Raw genomic sequence first — 22,640 nt, 5'->3', positions numbered from 1 at the left:
AGTTAACCTGATCTATTCCTATACTTACACCCATAATACAGTAAAGATGAGTCTTCAGAGTTGACCTGATCTATTCCTATACTTACACCCATAATACAGTAAAGATGAGTCCTCAGAGTTGACCTGATCTATTCCTATACTTACACCCATAATACAGTAAAGATGAGTCTTCAGAGTTAACCTGATCTATTCCTATACTTACACCCATAATACAGTAAAGATGAGTCTTCAGAGTTAACCTGATCTATTCCTATACTTACAACCATAATACAGTAAAGATGAGTCTCAGAGTTAACCTGATCTATTCCTATACTTACACCCATAATACAGTAAAGATGAGTCTTCAGAGTTGACCTGATCTATTCCTATACTTACACCCATAATACAGTAAAGATGAGTCTTCAGAGTTAACCTGATCTATTCCTATACTTACACCCATAATACAGTAAAGATGAGTCCTCAGAGTTGACCTGATCTATTCCTATACTTACACCCATAATACAGTAAAGATGAGTCCTCAGAGTTAACCTGATCTATTCCTATACTTACAACCATAATACAGTAAAGATGAGTCTTCAGAGTTGACCTGATCTATTCCTATACTTACACCCATAATACAGTAAAGATGAGTCTTCAGAGTTAACCTGATCTATTCCTATACTTACACCCATAATACAGTAAAGATGAGTCTTCAGAGTTGACCTGATCTATTCCTATACTTACAACCATAATACAGTAAAGATGAGTCTTCAGAGTTAACCTGATCTATTCCTATACTTACACCCATAATACAGTAAAGATGAGTCCTCAGAGTTAACCTGATCTATTCCTATACTTACACCCATAATACAGTAAAGATGAGTCTTCAGAGTTAACCTGATCTATTCCTATACTTACACCCATAATACAGTAAAGATGAGTCTTCAGAGTTAACCTGATCTATTCCTATACTTACACCCATAATACAGTAAAGATGAGTCTTCAGAGTTGACCTGATCTATTCCTATACTTACACCCATAATACAGTAAAGATGAGTCTTCAGAGTTGACCTGATCTATTCCTATACTTACACCCATAATACAGTAAAGATGAGTCCTCAGAGTTAACCTGATCTATTCCTATACTTACACCCATAATACAGTAAAGATGAGTCTTCAGAGTTGACCTGATCTATTCCTATACTTACACCCATAATACAGTAAAGATGAGTCCTCAGAGTTAACCTGATCTATTCCTATACTTACACCCATAATACAGTAAAGATGAGTCTTCAGAGTTGACCTGATCTATTCCTATACTTACACCCATAATACAGTAAAGATGAGTCCTCAGAGTTGACCTGATCTATTCCTATACTTACACCCATAATACAGTAAAGATGAGTCCTCAGAGTTAACCTGATCTATTCCTATACTTACAACCATAATACAGTAAAGATGAGTCCTCAGAGTTAACCTGATCTATTCCTATACTTACACCCATAATACAGTAAAGATGAGTCTTCAGAGTTGACCTGATCTATTCCTATACTTACACCCATAATACAGTAAAGATGAGTCTTCAGAGTTAACCTGATCTATTCCTATACTTACACCCATAATACAGTAAAGATGAGTCCTCAGAGTTAACCTGATCTATTCCTATACTTACAACCATAATACAGTAAAGATGAGTCCTCAGAGTTAACCTGATCTATTCCTATACTTACACCCATAATACAGTAAAGATGAGTCCTCAGAGTTAACCTGATCTATTCCTTTACTTACAACCATAATACAGTAAAGATGAGTCCTCAGAGTTGACCTGATCTATTCCTATACTTAGGGTGCAATCAACAGTTTTTTTCTATGACGTCATATTTTGAGGGACCATCTATGATTGACCCTTAGTGGTGTTAATGTTAATGAAGATACTTGTATAAAACTAGATATCATTAGAATCAGAATTTTCTCTAGTTTATAATGAAATAAAAATAAATTGTACTTTTAATAGTACCAAAAAGTTTTATCCAGAGAAAATGGGGAAAACATTGTCTAATCTATGCATAAAAAACATGAAATCAGGCCATGTGCACACCCATGCAGACATGATACATGCACATTTTTCATATTCAAAACTGTATGAATTTCATAGGTTTTTACCTGGTCTTTCTAAAAATTTATGCTTCAGGCTACGTTCGCCTGCTCCGAAAAGAGCTACAGTGGGTGCAAATAAGTTTTGCACTTTTCACTGCCAAAAAAACAGGATGTTTACAGTTTGTCTCCCCTTAAAACATGTGTATTTAATCTAATTTTTAAAAATTATTTAAATCATTCAACCTGTTCTAATTGAAGCTAATTAACTTATTTTTACAATCAAATATAAAAAACATGATACTTTTTTACCAATTATGTTGATAAAAAGGGGCTTCCCTCCAAGTCTATTTTTAGTCGGGGAATAACCCCTAGTTTTTTATACGAAACTGTTTATAGCACCCTTACACCCATAATACAGTAAAGATGAGTCTTCAGAGTTAACCTGATCTATTCCTATACTTACACCCATAATACAGTAAAGATGAGTCTTCAGAGTTAACCTGATCTATTCCTATACTTACACCCATAATACAGTAAAGATGAGTCTTCAGAGTTAACCTGATCTATTCCTATACTTACACCCATAATACAGTAAAGATGAGTCCTCAGAGTTAACCTGATCTATTCCTATACTTACACCCATAATACAGTAAAGATGAGTCTTCAGAGTTGACCTGATCTATTCCTATACTTACACCCATAATACAGTAAAGATGAGTCCTCAGAGTTGACCTGATCTATTCCTATACTTACACCCATAATACAGTAAAGATGAGTCTTCAGAGTTAACCTGATCTATTCCTATACTTACACCCATAATACAGTAAAGATGAGTCTTCAGAGTTAACCTGATCTATTCCTATACTTACAACCATAATACAGTAAAGATGAGTCCTCAGAGTTAACCTGATCTATTCCTATACTTACACCCATAATACAGTAAAGATGAGTCTTCAGAGTTGACCTGATCTATTCCTATACTTACACCCATAATACAGTAAAGATGAGTCTTCAGAGTTAACCTGATCTATTCCTATACTTACACCCATAATACAGTAAAGATGAGTCTTCAGAGTTGACCTGATCTATTCCTATACTTACACCCATAATACAGTAAAGATGAGTCTTCAGAGTTGACCTGATCTATTCCTATACTTACACCCATAATACAGTAAAGATGAGTCCTCAGAGTTAACCTGATCTATTCCTATACTTACACCCATAATACAGTAAAGATGAGTCTTCAGAGTTGACCTGATCTATTCCTATACTTACACCCATAATACAGTAAAGATGAGTCCTCAGAGTTAACCTGATCTATTCCTATACTTACACCCATAATACAGTAAAGATGAGTCTTCAGAGTTGACCTGATCTATTCCTATACTTACACCCATAATACAGTAAAGATGAGTCCTCAGAGTTGACCTGATCTATTCCTATACTTACACCCATAATACAGTAAAGATGAGTCCTCAGAGTTAACCTGATCTATTCCTATACTTACAACCATAATACAGTAAAGATGAGTCCTCAGAGTTAACCTGATCTATTCCTATACTTACACCCATAATACAGTAAAGATGAGTCTTCAGAGTTGACCTGATCTATTCCTATACTTACACCCATAATACAGTAAAGATGAGTCTTCAGAGTTAACCTGATCTATTCCTATACTTACACCCATAATACAGTAAAGATGAGTCCTCAGAGTTAACCTGATCTATTCCTATACTTACAACCATAATACAGTAAAGATGAGTCCTCAGAGTTAACCTGATCTATTCCTATACTTACACCCATAATACAGTAAAGATGAGTCCTCAGAGTTAACCTGATCTATTCCTTTACTTACAACCATAATACAGTAAAGATGAGTCCTCAGAGTTGACCTGATCTATTCCTATACTTAGGGTGCAATCAACAGTTTTTTTCTATGACGTCATATTTTGAGGGACCATCTATGATTGACCCTTAGTGGTGTTAATGTTAATGAAGATACTTGTATAAAACTAGATATCATTAGAATCAGAATTTTCTCTAGTTTATAATGAAATAAAAATAAATTGTACTTTTAATAGTACCAAAAAGTTTTATCCAGAGAAAATGGGGAAAACATTGTCTAATCTATGCATAAAAAACATGAAATCAGGCCATGTGCACACCCATGCAGACATGATACATGCACATTTTTCATATTCAAAACTGTATGAATTTCATAGGTTTTTACCTGGTCTTTCTAAAAATTTATGCTTCAGGCTACGTTCGCCTGCTCCGAAAAGAGCTACAGTGGGTGCAAATAAGTTTTGCACTTTTCACTGCCAAAAAAACAGGATGTTTACAGTTTGTCTCCCCTTAAAACATGTGTATTTAATCTAATTTTTAAAAATTATTTAAATCATTCAACCTGTTCTAATTGAAGCTAATTAACTTATTTTTACAATCAAATATAAAAAACATGATACTTTTTTACCAATTATGTTGATAAAAAGGGGCTTCCCTCCAAGTCTATTTTTAGTCGGGGAATAACCCCTAGTTTTTTATACGAAACTGTTTATAGCACCCTTACACCCATAATACAGTAAAGATGAGTCTTCAGAGTTAACCTGATCTATTCCTATACTTACACCCATAATACAGTAAAGATGAGTCCTCAGAGTTAACCTGATCTATTCCTATACTTACACCCATAATACAGTAAAGATGAGTCTTCAGAGTTGACCTGATCTATTCCTATACTTACACCCATAATACAGTAAAGATGAGTCCTCAGAGTTAACCTGATCTATTCCTATACTTACACCCATAATACAGTAAAGATGAGTCTTCAGAGTTGACCTGATCTATTCCTATACTTACAACCATAATACAGTAAAGATGAGTCTTCAGAGTTAACCTGATCTATTCCTATACTTACACCCATAATACAGTAAAGATGAGTCCTCAGAGTTAACCTGATCTATTCCTATACTTACACCCATAATACAGTAAAGATGAGTCTTCAGAGTTAACCTGATCTATTCCTATACTTACACCCATAATACAGTAAAGATGAGTCTTCAGAGTTAACCTGATCTATTCCTATACTTACACCCATAATACAGTAAAGATGAGTCTTCAGAGTTGACCTGATCTATTCCTATACTTACACCCATAATACAGTAAAGATGAGTCTTCAGAGTTGACCTGATCTATTCCTATACTTACACCCATAATACAGTAAAGATGAGTCCTCAGAGTTAACCTGATCTATTCCTATACTTACACCCATAATACAGTAAAGATGAGTCTTCAGAGTTGACCTGATCTATTCCTATACTTACACCCATAATACAGTAAAGATGAGTCCTCAGAGTTAACCTGATCTATTCCTATACTTACACCCATAATACAGTAAAGATGAGTCTTCAGAGTTGACCTGATCTATTCCTATACTTACACCCATAATACAGTAAAGATGAGTCCTCAGAGTTGACCTGATCTATTCCTATACTTACACCCATAATACAGTAAAGATGAGTCCTCAGAGTTAACCTGATCTATTCCTATACTTACAACCATAATACAGTAAAGATGAGTCCTCAGAGTTAACCTGATCTATTCCTATACTTACACCCATAATACAGTAAAGATGAGTCTTCAGAGTTGACCTGATCTATTCCTATACTTACACCCATAATACAGTAAAGATGAGTCTTCAGAGTTAACCTGATCTATTCCTATACTTACACCCATAATACAGTAAAGATGAGTCCTCAGAGTTAACCTGATCTATTCCTATACTTACAACCATAATACAGTAAAGATGAGTCCTCAGAGTTAACCTGATCTATTCCTATACTTACACCCATAATACAGTAAAGATGAGTCCTCAGAGTTAACCTGATCTATTCCTTTACTTACAACCATAATACAGTAAAGATGAGTCCTCAGAGTTGACCTGATCTATTCCTATACTTAGGGTGCAATCAACAGTTTTTTTCTATGACGTCATATTTTGAGGGACCATCTATGATTGACCCTTAGTGGTGTTAATGTTAATGAAGATACTTGTATAAAACTAGATATCATTAGAATCAGAATTTTCTCTAGTTTATAATGAAATAAAAATAAATTGTACTTTTAATAGTACCAAAAAGTTTTATCCAGAGAAAATGGGGAAAACATTGTCTAATCTATGCATAAAAAACATGAAATCAGGCCATGTGCACACCCATGCAGACATGATACATGCACATTTTTCATATTCAAAACTGTATGAATTTCATAGGTTTTTACCTGGTCTTTCTAAAAATTTATGCTTCAGGCTACGTTCGCCTGCTCCGAAAAGAGCTACAGTGGGTGCAAATAAGTTTTGCACTTTTCACTGCCAAAAAAACAGGATGTTTACAGTTTGTCTCCCCTTAAAACATGTGTATTTAATCTAATTTTTAAAAATTATTTAAATCATTCAACCTGTTCTAATTGAAGCTAATTAACTTATTTTTACAATCAAATATAAAAAACATGATACTTTTTTACCAATTATGTTGATAAAAAGGGGCTTCCCTCCAAGTCTATTTTTAGTCGGGGAATAACCCCTAGTTTTTTATACGAAACTGTTTATAGCACCCTTACACCCATAATACAGTAAAGATGAGTCTTCAGAGTTAACCTGATCTATTCCTATACTTACACCCATAATACAGTAAAGATGAGTCCTCAGAGTTAACCTGATCTATTCCTATACTTACACCCATAATACAGTAAAGATGAGTCTTCAGAGTTGACCTGATCTATTCCTATACTTACACCCATAATACAGTAAAGATGAGTCCTCAGAGTTAACCTGATCTATTCCTATACTTACACCCATAATACAGTAAAGATGAGTCTTCAGAGTTGACCTGATCTATTCCTATACTTACAACCATAATACAGTAAAGATGAGTCTTCAGAGTTAACCTGATCTATTCCTATACTTACACCCATAATACAGTAAAGATGAGTCCTCAGAGTTAACCTGATCTATTCCTATACTTACACCCATAATACAGTAAAGATGAGTCTTCAGAGTTAACCTGATCTATTCCTATACTTACACCCATAATACAGTAAAGATGAGTCTTCAGAGTTAACCTGATCTATTCCTATACTTACACCCATAATACAGTAAAGATGAGTCTTCAGAGTTGACCTGATCTATTCCTATACTTACACCCATAATACAGTAAAGATGAGTCTTCAGAGTTGACCTGATCTATTCCTATACTTACACCCATAATACAGTAAAGATGAGTCCTCAGAGTTAACCTGATCTATTCCTATACTTACACCCATAATACAGTAAAGATGAGTCTTCAGAGTTGACCTGATCTATTCCTATACTTACACCCATAATACAGTAAAGATGAGTCCTCAGAGTTAACCTGATCTATTCCTATACTTACACCCATAATACAGTAAAGATGAGTCTTCAGAGTTGACCTGATCTATTCCTATACTTACACCCATAATACAGTAAAGATGAGTCCTCAGAGTTGACCTGATCTATTCCTATACTTACACCCATAATACAGTAAAGATGAGTCCTCAGAGTTAACCTGATCTATTCCTATACTTACAACCATAATACAGTAAAGATGAGTCCTCAGAGTTAACCTGATCTATTCCTATACTTACACCCATAATACAGTAAAGATGAGTCTTCAGAGTTGACCTGATCTATTCCTATACTTACACCCATAATACAGTAAAGATGAGTCTTCAGAGTTAACCTGATCTATTCCTATACTTACACCCATAATACAGTAAAGATGAGTCCTCAGAGTTAACCTGATCTATTCCTATACTTACAACCATAATACAGTAAAGATGAGTCCTCAGAGTTAACCTGATCTATTCCTATACTTACACCCATAATACAGTAAAGATGAGTCCTCAGAGTTAACCTGATCTATTCCTTTACTTACAACCATAATACAGTAAAGATGAGTCCTCAGAGTTGACCTGATCTATTCCTATACTTAGGGTGCAATCAACAGTTTTTTTCTATGACGTCATATTTTGAGGGACCATCTATGATTGACCCTTAGTGGTGTTAATGTTAATGAAGATACTTGTATAAAACTAGATATCATTAGAATCAGAATTTTCTCTAGTTTATAATGAAATAAAAATAAATTGTACTTTTAATAGTACCAAAAAGTTTTATCCAGAGAAAATGGGGAAAACATTGTCTAATCTATGCATAAAAAACATGAAATCAGGCCATGTGCACACCCATGCAGACATGATACATGCACATTTTTCATATTCAAAACTGTATGAATTTCATAGGTTTTTACCTGGTCTTTCTAAAAATTTATGCTTCAGGCTACGTTCGCCTGCTCCGAAAAGAGCTACAGTGGGTGCAAATAAGTTTTGCACTTTTCACTGCCAAAAAAACAGGATGTTTACAGTTTGTCTCCCCTTAAAACATGTGTATTTAATCTAATTTTTAAAAATTATTTAAATCATTCAACCTGTTCTAATTGAAGCTAATTAACTTATTTTTACAATCAAATATAAAAAACATGATACTTTTTTACCAATTATGTTGATAAAAAGGGGCTTCCCTCCAAGTCTATTTTTAGTCGGGGAATAACCCCTAGTTTTTTATACGAAACTGTTTATAGCACCCTTACACCCATAATACAGTAAAGATGAGTCTTCAGAGTTAACCTGATCTATTCCTATACTTACACCCATAATACAGTAAAGATGAGTCTTCAGAGTTAACCTGATCTATTCCTATACTTACACCCATAATACAGTAAAGATGAGTCTTCAGAGTTAACCTGATCTATTCCTATACTTACACCCATAATACAGTAAAGATGAGTCTTCAGAGTTAACCTGATCTATTCCTATACTTACACCCATAATACAGTAAAGATGAGTCTTCAGAGTTGACCTGATCTATTCCTATACTTACACCCATAATACAGTAAAGATGAGTCTTCAGAGTTGACCTGATCTATTCCTATACTTACACCCATAATACAGTAAAGATGAGTCCTCAGAGTTAACCTGATCTATTCCTATACTTACACCCATAATACAGTAAAGATGAGTCTTCAGAGTTGACCTGATCTATTCCTATACTTACACCCATAATACAGTAAAGATGAGTCCTCAGAGTTAACCTGATCTATTCCTATACTTACACCCATAATACAGTAAAGATGAGTCTTCAGAGTTGACCTGATCTATTCCTATACTTACACCCATAATACAGTAAAGATGAGTCCTCAGAGTTGACCTGATCTATTCCTATACTTACACCCATAATACAGTAAAGATGAGTCCTCAGAGTTAACCTGATCTATTCCTATACTTACAACCATAATACAGTAAAGATGAGTCCTCAGAGTTAACCTGATCTATTCCTATACTTACACCCATAATACAGTAAAGATGAGTCTTCAGAGTTGACCTGATCTATTCCTATACTTACACCCATAATACAGTAAAGATGAGTCTTCAGAGTTAACCTGATCTATTCCTATACTTACACCCATAATACAGTAAAGATGAGTCCTCAGAGTTAACCTGATCTATTCCTATACTTACAACCATAATACAGTAAAGATGAGTCCTCAGAGTTAACCTGATCTATTCCTATACTTACACCCATAATACAGTAAAGATGAGTCCTCAGAGTTAACCTGATCTATTCCTTTACTTACAACCATAATACAGTAAAGATGAGTCCTCAGAGTTGACCTGATCTATTCCTATACTTAGGGTGCAATCAACAGTTTTTTTCTATGACGTCATATTTTGAGGGACCATCTATGATTGACCCTTAGTGGTGTTAATGTTAATGAAGATACTTGTATAAAACTAGATATCATTAGAATCAGAATTTTCTCTAGTTTATAATGAAATAAAAATAAATTGTACTTTTAATAGTACCAAAAAGTTTTATCCAGAGAAAATGGGGAAAACATTGTCTAATCTATGCATAAAAAACATGAAATCAGGCCATGTGCACACCCATGCAGACATGATACATGCACATTTTTCATATTCAAAACTGTATGAATTTCATAGGTTTTTACCTGGTCTTTCTAAAAATTTATGCTTCAGGCTACGTTCGCCTGCTCCGAAAAGAGCTACAGTGGGTGTAAATAAGTTTTGCACTTTTCACTGCCAAAAAAACAGGATGTTTACAGTTTGTCTCCCCTTAAAACATGTGTATTTAATCTAATTTTTAAAAATTATTTAAATCATTCAACCTGTTCTAATTGAAGCTAATTAACTTATTTTTACAATCAAATATAAAAAACATGATACTTTTTTACCAATTATGTTGATAAAAAGGGGCTTCCCTCCAAGTCTATTTTTAGTCGGGGAATAACCCCTAGTTTTTTATACGAAACTGTTTATAGCACCCTTACACCCATAATACAGTAAAGATGAGTCTTCAGAGTTAACCTGATCTATTCCTATACTTACACCCATAATACAGTAAAGATGAGTCTTCAGAGTTAACCTGATCTATTCCTATACTTACACCCATAATACAGTAAAGATGAGTCTTCAGAGTTAACCTGATCTATTCCTATACTTACACCCATAATACAGTAAAGATGAGTCCTCAGAGTTAACCTGATCTATTCCTATACTTACACCCATAATACAGTAAAGATGAGTCTTCAGAGTTGACCTGATCTATTCCTATACTTACACCCATAATACAGTAAAGATGAGTCCTCAGAGTTGACCTGATCTATTCCTATACTTATACCCATAATACAGTAAAGATGAGTCTTCAGAGTTAACCTGATCTATTCCTATACTTACACCCATAATACAGTAAAGATGAGTCTTCAGAGTTAACCTGATCTATTCCTATACTTACAACCATAATACAGTAAAGATGAGTCCTCAGAGTTAACCTGATCTATTCCTATACTTACACCCATAATACAGTAAAGATGAGTCTTCAGAGTTGACCTGATCTATTCCTATACTTACACCCATAATACAGTAAAGATGAGTCTTCAGAGTTAACCTGATCTATTCCTATACTTACACCCATAATACAGTAAAGATGAGTCCTCAGAGTTGACCTGATCTATTCCTATACTTACACCCATAATACAGTAAAGATGAGTCCTCAGAGTTAACCTGATCTATTCCTATACTTACAACCATAATACAGTAAAGATGAGTCTTCAGAGTTGACCTGATCTATTCCTATACTTACACCCATAATACAGTAAAGATGAGTCTTCAGAGTTAACCTGATCTATTCCTATACTTACACCCATAATACAGTAAAGATGAGTCTTCAGAGTTGACCTGATCTATTCCTATACTTACAACCATAATACAGTAAAGATGAGTCTTCAGAGTTAACCTGATCTATTCCTATACTTACACCCATAATACAGTAAAGATGAGTCCTCAGAGTTAACCTGATCTATTCCTATACTTACACCCATAATACAGTAAAGATGAGTCTTCAGAGTTAACCTGATCTATTCCTATACTTACACCCATAATACAGTAAAGATGAGTCTTCAGAGTTAACCTGATCTATTCCTATACTTACACCCATAATACAGTAAAGATGAGTCTTCAGAGTTGACCTGATCTATTCCTATACTTACACCCATAATACAGTAAAGATGAGTCTTCAGAGTTGACCTGATCTATTCCTATACTTACACCCATAATACAGTAAAGATGAGTCCTCAGAGTTAACCTGATCTATTCCTATACTTACACCCATAATACAGTAAAGATGAGTCTTCAGAGTTGACCTGATCTATTCCTATACTTACACCCATAATACAGTAAAGATGAGTCCTCAGAGTTAACCTGATCTATTCCTATACTTACACCCATAATACAGTAAAGATGAGTCTTCAGAGTTGACCTGATCTATTCCTATACTTACACCCATAATACAGTAAAGATGAGTCCTCAGAGTTGACCTGATCTATTCCTATACTTACACCCATAATACAGTAAAGATGAGTCCTCAGAGTTAACCTGATCTATTCCTATACTTACAACCATAATACAGTAAAGATGAGTCCTCAGAGTTAACCTGATCTATTCCTATACTTACACCCATAATACAGTAAAGATGAGTCTTCAGAGTTGACCTGATCTATTCCTATACTTACACCCATAATACAGTAAAGATGAGTCTTCAGAGTTAACCTGATCTATTCCTATACTTACACCCATAATACAGTAAAGATGAGTCCTCAGAGTTAACCTGATCTATTCCTATACTTACAACCATAATACAGTAAAGATGAGTCCTCAGAGTTAACCTGATCTATTCCTATACTTACACCCATAATACAGTAAAGATGAGTCCTCAGAGTTAACCTGATCTATTCCTTTACTTACAACCATAATACAGTAAAGATGAGTCCTCAGAGTTGACCTGATCTATTCCTATACTTAGGGTGCAATCAACAGTTTTTTTCTATGACGTCATATTTTGAGGGACCATCTATGATTGACCCTTAGTGGTGTTAATGTTAATGAAGATACTTGTATAAAACTAGATATCATTAGAATCAGAATTTTCTCTAGTTTATAATGAAATAAAAATAAATTGTACTTTTAATAGTACCAAAAAGTTTTATCCAGAGAAAATGGGGAAAACATTGTCTAATCTATGCATAAAAAACATGAAATCAGGCCATGTGCACACCCATGCAGACATGATACATGCACATTTTTCATATTCAAAACTGTATGAATTTCATAGGTTTTTACCTGGTCTTTCTAAAAATTTATGCTTCAGGCTACGTTCGCCTGCTCCGAAAAGAGCTACAGTGGGTGCAAATAAGTTTTGCACTTTTCACTGCCAAAAAAACAGGATGTTTACAGTTTGTCTCCCCTTAAAACATGTGTATTTAATCTAATTTTTAAAAATTATTTAAATCATTCAACCTGTTCTAATTGAAGCTAATTAACTTATTTTTACAATCAAATATAAAAAACATGATACTTTTTTACCAATTATGTTGATAAAAAGGGGCTTCCCTCCAAGTCTATTTTTAGTCGGGGAATAACCCCTAGTTTTTTATACGAAACTGTTTATAGCACCCTTACACCCATAATACAGTAAAGATGAGTCTTCAGAGTTAACCTGATCTATTCCTATACTTACACCCATAATACAGTAAAGATGAGTCTTCAGAGTTAACCTGATCTATTCCTATACTTACACCCATAATACAGTAAAGATGAGTCTTCAGAGTTAACCTGATCTATTCCTATACTTACACCCATAATACAGTAAAGATGAGTCTTCAGAGTTAACCTGATCTATTCCTATACTTACACCCATAATACAGTAAAGATGAGTCTTCAGAGTTGACCTGATCTATTCCTATACTTACACCCATAATACAGTAAAGATGAGTCTTCAGAGTTGACCTGATCTATTCCTATACTTACACCCATAATACAGTAAAGATGAGTCCTCAGAGTTAACCTGATCTATTCCTATACTTACACCCATAATACAGTAAAGATGAGTCTTCAGAGTTGACCTGATCTATTCCTATACTTACACCCATAATACAGTAAAGATGAGTCCTCAGAGTTAACCTGATCTATTCCTATACTTACACCCATAATACAGTAAAGATGAGTCTTCAGAGTTGACCTGATCTATTCCTATACTTACACCCATAATACAGTAAAGATGAGTCCTCAGAGTTGACCTGATCTATTCCTATACTTACACCCATAATACAGTAAAGATGAGTCCTCAGAGTTAACCTGATCTATTCCTATACTTACAACCATAATACAGTAAAGATGAGTCCTCAGAGTTAACCTGATCTATTCCTATACTTACACCCATAATACAGTAAAGATGAGTCTTCAGAGTTGACCTGATCTATTCCTATACTTACACCCATAATACAGTAAAGATGAGTCTTCAGAGTTAACCTGATCTATTCCTATACTTACACCCATAATACAGTAAAGATGAGTCCTCAGAGTTAACCTGATCTATTCCTATACTTACAACCATAATACAGTAAAGATGAGTCCTCAGAGTTAACCTGATCTATTCCTATACTTACACCCATAATACAGTAAAGATGAGTCCTCAGAGTTAACCTGATCTATTCCTTTACTTACAACCATAATACAGTAAAGATGAGTCCTCAGAGTTGACCTGATCTATTCCTATACTTAGGGTGCAATCAACAGTTTTTTTCTATGACGTCATATTTTGAGGGACCATCTATGATTGACCCTTAGTGGTGTTAATGTTAATGAAGATACTTGTATAAAACTAGATATCATTAGAATCAGAATTTTCTCTAGTTTATAATGAAATAAAAATAAATTGTACTTTTAATAGTACCAAAAAGTTTTATCCAGAGAAAATGGGGAAAACATTGTCTAATCTATGCATAAAAAACATGAAATCAGGCCATGTGCACACCCATGCAGACATGATACATGCACATTTTTCATATTCAAAACTGTATGAATTTCATAGGTTTTTACCTGGTCTTTCTAAAAATTTATGCTTCAGGCTACGTTCGCCTGCTCCGAAAAGAGCTACAGTGGGTGCAAATAAGTTTTGCACTTTTCACTGCCAAAAAAACAGGATGTTTACAGTTTGTCTCCCCTTAAAACATGTGTATTTAATCTAATTTTTAAAAATTATTTAAATCATTCAACCTGTTCTAATTGAAGCTAATTAACTTATTTTTACAATCAAATATAAAAAACATGATACTTTTTTACCAATTATGTTGATAAAAAGGGGCTTCCCTCCAAGTCTATTTTTAGTCGGGGAATAACCCCTAGTTTTTTATACGAAACTGTTTATAGCACCCTTACACCCATAATACAGTAAAGATGAGTCTTCAGAGTTAACCTGATCTATTCCTATACTTACACCCATAATACAGTAAAGATGAGTCTTCAGAGTTAACCTGATCTATTCCTATACTTACACCCATAATACAGTAAAGATGAGTCTTCAGAGTTAACCTGATCTATTCCTATACTTACACCCATAATACAGTAAAGATGAGTCTTCAGAGTTAACCTGATCTATTCCTATACTTACACCCATAATACAGTAAAGATGAGTCTTCAGAGTTGACCTGATCTATTCCTATACTTACACCCATAATACAGTAAAGATGAGTCTTCAGAGTTGACCTGATCTATTCCTATACTTACACCCATAATACAGTAAAGATGAGTCCTCAGAGTTAACCTGATCTATTCCTATACTTACACCCATAATACAGTAAAGATGAGTCTTCAGAGTTGACCTGATCTATTCCTATACTTACACCCATAATACAGTAAAGATGAGTCCTCAGAGTTAACCTGATCTATTCCTATACTTACACCCATAATACAGTAAAGATGAGTCTTCAGAGTTGACCTGATCTATTCCTATACTTACACCCATAATACAGTAAAGATGAGTCCTCAGAGTTGACCTGATCTATTCCTATACTTACACCCATAATACAGTAAAGATGAGTCCTCAGAGTTAACCTGATCTATTCCTATACTTACAACCATAATACAGTAAAGATGAGTCCTCAGAGTTAACCTGATCTATTCCTATACTTACACCCATAATACAGTAAAGATGAGTCTTCAGAGTTGACCTGATCTATTCCTATACTTACACCCATAATACAGTAAAGATGAGTCTTCAGAGTTAACCTGATCTATTCCTATACTTACACCCATAATACAGTAAAGATGAGTCCTCAGAGTTAACCTGATCTATTCCTATACTTACAACCATAATACAGTAAAGATGAGTCCTCAGAGTTAACCTGATCTATTCCTATACTTACACCCATAATACAGTAAAGATGAGTCCTCAGAGTTAACCTGATCTATTCCTTTACTTACAACCATAATACAGTAAAGATGAGTCCTCAGAGTTGACCTGATCTATTCCTATACTTAGGGTGCAATCAACAGTTTTTTTCTATGACGTCATATTTTGAGGGACCATCTATGATTGACCCTTAGTGGTGTTAATGTTAATGAAGATACTTGTATAAAACTAGATATCATTAGAATCAGAATTTTCTCTAGTTTATAATGAAATAAAAATAAATTGTACTTTTAATAGTACCAAAAAGTTTTATCCAGAGAAAATGGGGAAAACATTGTCTAATCTATGCATAAAAAACATGAAATCAGGCCATGTGCACACCCATGCAGACATGATACATGCACATTTTTCATATTCAAAACTGTATGAATTTCATAGGTTTTTACCTGGTCTTTCTAAAAATTTATGCTTCAGGCTACGTTCGCCTGCTCCGAAAAGAGCTACAGTGGGTGCAAATAAGTTTTGCACTTTTCACTGCCAAAAAAACAGGATGTTTACAGTTTGTCTCCCCTTAAAACATGTGTATTTAATCTAATTTTTAAAAATTATTTAAATCATTCAACCTGTTCTAATTGAAGCTAATTAACTTATTTTTACAATCAAATATAAAAAACATGATACTTTTTTACCAATTATGTTGATAAAAAGGGGCTTCCCTCCAAGTCTATTTTTAGTCGGGGAATAACCCCTAGTTTTTTATACGAAACTGTTTATAGCACCCTTACACCCATAATACAGTAAAGATGAGTCTTCAGAGTTAACCTGATCTATTCCTATACTTACACCCATAATACAGTAAAGATGAGTCTTCAGAGTTAACCTGATCTATTCCTATACTTACACCCATAATACAGTAAAGATGAGTCTTCAGAGTTAACCTGATCTATTCCTATACTTACACCCATAATACAGTAAAGATGAGTCTTCAGAGTTAACCTGATCTATTCCTATACTTACAACCATAATACAGTAAAGATGAGTCCTCAGAGTTAACCTGATCTATTCCTATACTTACACCCATAATACAGTAAAGATGAGTCTTCAGAGTTGACCTGATCTATTCCTATACTTACACCCATAATACAGTAAAGATGATTCTTCAGAGTTAACCTGATCTATTCCTATACTTACACCCATAATACAGTAAAGATGAGTCCTCAGAGTTGACCTGATCTATTCCTATACTTACACCCATAATACAGTAAAGATGAGTCCTCAGAGTTAACCTGATCTATTCCTATACTTACAACCATAATACAGTAAAGATGAGTCTTCAGAGTTGACCTGATCTATTCCTATACTTACACCCATAATACAGTAAAGATGAGTCTTCAGAGTTAACCTGATCTATTCCTATACTTACACCCATAATACAGTAAAGATGAGTCTTCAGAGTTGACCTGATCTATTCCTATACTTACAACCATAATACAGTAAAGATGAGTCTTCAGAGTTAACCTGATCTATTCCTATACTTACACCCATAATACAGTAAAGATGAGTCCTCAGAGTTAACCTGATCTATTCCTATACTTACACCCATAATACAGTAAAGATGAGTCTTCAGAGTTAACCTGATCTATTCCTATACTTACACCCATAATACAGTAAAGATGAGTCTTCAGAGTTAACCTGATCTATTCCTATACTTACACCCATAATACAGTAAAGATGAGTCTTCAGAGTTGACCTGATCTATTCCTATACTTACACCCATAATACAGTAAAGATGAGTCTTCAGAGTTGACCTGATCTATTCCTATACTTACACCCATAATACAGTAAAGATGAGTCCTCAGAGTTAACCTGATCTATTCCTATACTTACACCCATAATACAGTAAAGATGAGTCTTCAGAGTTGACCTGATCTATTCCTATACTTACACCCATAATACAGTAAAGATGAGTCCTCAGAGTTAACCTGATCTATTCCTATACTTACACCCATAATACAGTAAAGATGAGTCTTCAGAGTTGACCTGATCTATTCCTATACTTACACCCATAATACAGTAAAGATGAGTCCTCAGAGTTGACCTGATCTATTCCTATACTTACACCCATAATACAGTAAAGATGAGTCCTCAGAGTTAACCTGATCTATTCCTATACTTACAACCATAATACAGTAAAGATGAGTCCTCAGAGTTAACCTGATCTATTCCTATACTTACACCCATAATACAGTAAAGATGAGTCTTCAGAGTTGACCTGATCTATTCCTATACTTACACCCATAATACAGTAAAGATGAGTCTTCAGAGTTAACCTGATCTATTCCTATACTTACACCCATAATACAGTAAAGATGAGTCCTCAGAGTTAACCTGATCTATTCCTATACTTACAACCATAATACAGTAAAGATGAGTCCTCAGAGTTAACCTGATCTATTCCTATACTTACACCCATAATACAGTAAAGATGAGTCCTCAGAGTTAACCTGATCTATTCCTTTACTTACAACCATAATACAGTAAAGATGAGTCCTCAGAGTTGACCTGATCTATTCCTATACTTAGGGTGCAATCAACAGTTTTTTTCTATGACGTCATATTTTGAGGGACCATCTATGATTGACCCTTAGTGGTGTTAATGTTAATGAAGATACTTGTATAAAACTAGATATCATTAGAATCAGAATTTTCTCTAGTTTATAATGAAATAAAAATAAATTGTACTTTTAATAGTACCAAAAAGTTTTATCCAGAGAAAATGGGGAAAACATTGTCTAATCTATGCATAAAAAACATGAAATCAGGCCATGTGCACACCCATGCAGACATGATACATGCACATTTTTCATATTCAAAACTGTATGAATTTCATAGGTTTTTACCTGGTCTTTCTAAAAATTTATGCTTCAGGCTACGTTCGCCTGCTCCGAAAAGAGCTACAGTGGGTGCAAATAAGTTTTGCACTTTTCACTGCCAAAAAAACAGGATGTTTACAGTTTGTCTCCCCTTAAAACATGTGTATTTAATCTAATTTTTAAAAATTATTTAAATCATTCAACCTGTTCTAATTGAAGCTAATTAACTTATTTTTACAATCAAATATAAAAAACATGATACTTTTTTACCAATTATGTTGATAAAAAGGGGCTTCCCTCCAAGTCTATTTTTAGTCGGGGAATAACCCCTAGTTTTTTATACGAAACTGTTTATAGCACCCTTACACCCATAATACAGTAAAGATGAGTCTTCAGAGTTAACCTGATCTATTCCTATACTTACACCCATAATACAGTAAAGATGAGTCTTCAGAGTTAACCTGATCTATTCCTATACTTACACCCATAATACAGTAAAGATGAGTCTTCAGAGTTAACCTGATCTATTCCTATACTTACACCCATAATACAGTAAAGATGAGTCCTCAGAGTTAACCTGATCTATTCCTATACTTACACCCATAATACAGTAAAGATGAGTCTTCAGAGTTGACCTGATCTATTCCTATACTTACACCCATAATACAGTAAAGATGAGTCCTCAGAGTTGACCTGATCTATTCCTATACTTACACCCATAATACAGTAAAGATGAGTCTTCAGAGTTAACCTGATCTATTCCTATACTTACACCCATAATACAGTAAAGATGAGTCTTCAGAGTTAACCTGATCTATTCCTATACTTACAACCATAATACAGTAAAGATGAGTCCTCAGAGTTAACCTGATCTATTCCTATACTTACACCCATAATACAGTAAAGATGAGTCTTCAGAGTTGACCTGATCTATTCCTATACTTACACCCATAATACAGTAAAGATGAGTCTTCAGAGTTAACCTGATCTATTCCTATACTTACACCCATAATACAGTAAAGATGAGTCTTCAGAGTTGACCTGATCTATTCCTATACTTACACCCATAATACAGTAAAGATGAGTCTTCAGAGTTGACCTGATCTATTCCTATACTTACACCCATAATACAGTAAAGATGAGTCCTCAGAGTTAACCTGATCTATTCCTATACTTACACCCATAATACAGTAAAGATGAGTCTTCAGAGTTGACCTGATCTATTCCTATACTTACACCCATAATACAGTAAAGATGAGTCCTCAGAGTTAACCTGATCTATTCCTATACTTACACCCATAATACAGTAAAGATGAGTCTTCAGAGTTGACCTGATCTATTCCTATACTTACACCCATAATACAGTAAAGATGAGTCCTCAGAGTTGACCTGATCTATTCCTATACTTACACCCATAATACAGTAAAGATGAGTCCTCAGAGTTAACCTGATCTATTCCTATACTTACAACCATAATACAGTAAAGATGAGTCCTCAGAGTTAACCTGATCTATTCCTATACTTACACCCATAATACAGTAAAGATGAGTCTTCAGAGTTGACCTGATCTATTCCTATACTTACACCCATAATACAGTAAAGATGAGTCTTCAGAGTTAACCTGATCTATTCCTATACTTACACCCATAATACAGTAAAGATGAGTCCTCAGAGTTAACCTGATCTATTCCTATACTTACAACCATAATACAGTAAAGATGAGTCCTCAGAGTTAACCTGATCTATTCCTATACTTACACCCATAATACAGTAAAGATGAGTCCTCAGAGTTAACCTGATCTATTCCTTTACTTACAACCATAATACAGTAAAGATGAGTCCTCAGAGTTGACCTGATCTATTCCTATACTTAGGGTGCAATCAACAGTTTTTTTCTATGACGTCATATTTTGAGGGACCATCTATGATTGACCCTTAGTGGTGTTAATGTTAATGAAGATACTTGTATAAAACTAGATATCATTAGAATCAGAATTTTCTCTAGTTTATAATGAAATAAAAATAAATTGTACTTTTAATAGTACCAAAAAGTTTTATCCAGAGAAAATGGGGAAAACATTGTCTAATCTATGCATAAAAAACATGAAATCAGGCCATGTGCACACCCATGCAGACATGATACATGCACATTTTTCATATTCAAAACTGTATGAATTTCATAGGTTTTTACCTGGTCTTTCTAAAAATTTATGCTTCAGGCTACGTTCGCCTGCTCCGAAAAGAGCTACAGTGGGTGCAAATAAGTTTTGCACTTTTCACTGCCAAAAAAACAGGATGTTTACAGTTTGTCTCCCCTTAAAACATGTGTATTTAATCTAATTTTTAAAAATTATTTAAATCATTCAACCTGTTCTAATTGAAGCTAATTAACTTATTTTTACAATCAAATATAAAAAACATGATACTTTTTTACCAATTATGTTGATAAAAAGGGGCTTCCCTCCAAGTCTATTTTTAGTCGGGGAATAACCCCTAGTTTTTTATACGAAACTGTTTATAGCACCCTTACACCCATAATACAGTAAAGATGAGTCTTCAGAGTTAACCTGATCTATTCCTATACTTACACCCATAATACAGTAAAGATGAGTCTTCAGAGTTAACCTGATCTATTCCTATACTTACACCCATAATACAGTAAAGATGAGTCTTCAGAGTTAACCTGATCTATTCCTATACTTACACCCATAATACAGTAAAGATGAGTCCTCAGAGTTAACCTGATCTATTCCTATACTTACACCCATAATACAGTAAAGATGAGTCTTCAGAGTTGACCTGATCTATTCCTATACTTACACCCATAATACAGTAAAGATGAGTCCTCAGAGTTGACCTGATCTATTCCTATACTTACACCCATAATACAGTAAAGATGAGTCTTCAGAGTTAACCTGATCTATTCCTATACTTACACCCATAATACAGTAAAGATGAGTCTTCAGAGTTAACCTGATCTATTCCTATACTTACAACCATAATACAGTAAAGATGAGTCCTCAGAGTTAACCTGATCTATTCCTATACTTACACCCATAATACAGTAAAGATGAGTCTTCAGAGTTGACCTGATCTATTCCTATACTTACACCCATAATACAGTAAAGATGAGTCTTCAGAGTTAACCTGATCTATTCCTATACTTACACCCATAATACAGTAAAGATGAGTCCTCAGAGTTGACCTGATCTATTCCTATACTTACACCCATAATACAGTAAAGATGAGTCCTCAGAGTTAACCTGATCTATTCCTATACTTACAACCATAATACAGTAAAGATGAGTCTTCAGAGTTGACCTGATCTATTCCTATACTTACACCCATAATACAGTAAAGATGAGTCTTCAGAGTTAACCTGATCTATTCCTATACTTACACCCATAATACAGTAAAGATGAGTCTTCAGAGTTGACCTGATCTATTCCTATACTTACAACCATAATACAGTAAAGATGAGTCTTCAGAGTTAACCTGATCTATTCCTATACTTACACCCATAATACAGTAAAGATGAGTCCTCAGAGTTAACCTGATCTATTCCTATACTTACACCCATAATACAGTAAAGATGAGTCTTCAGAGTTAACCTGATCTATTCCTATACTTACACCCATAATACAGTAAAGATGAGTCTTCAGAGTTAACCTGATCTATTCCTATACTTACACCCATAATACAGTAAAGATGAGTTTTCAGAGTTGACCTGATCTATTCCTATACTTACACCCATAATACAGTAAAGATGAGTCTTCAGAGTTGACCTGATCTATTCCTATACTTACACCCATAATACAGTAAAGATGAGTCCTCAGAGTTAACCTGATCTA

This window comes from Mytilus trossulus, chromosome 7 (assembly GCF_036588685.1).
Source record: "Mytilus trossulus isolate FHL-02 chromosome 7, PNRI_Mtr1.1.1.hap1, whole genome shotgun sequence".
Lineage (NCBI taxonomy): Eukaryota > Metazoa > Mollusca > Bivalvia > Mytilida > Mytilidae > Mytilus > Mytilus trossulus.
The sequence above is the reverse complement of the archived record's forward strand: the minus strand, read 5'-3'. Positions refer to the sequence as shown.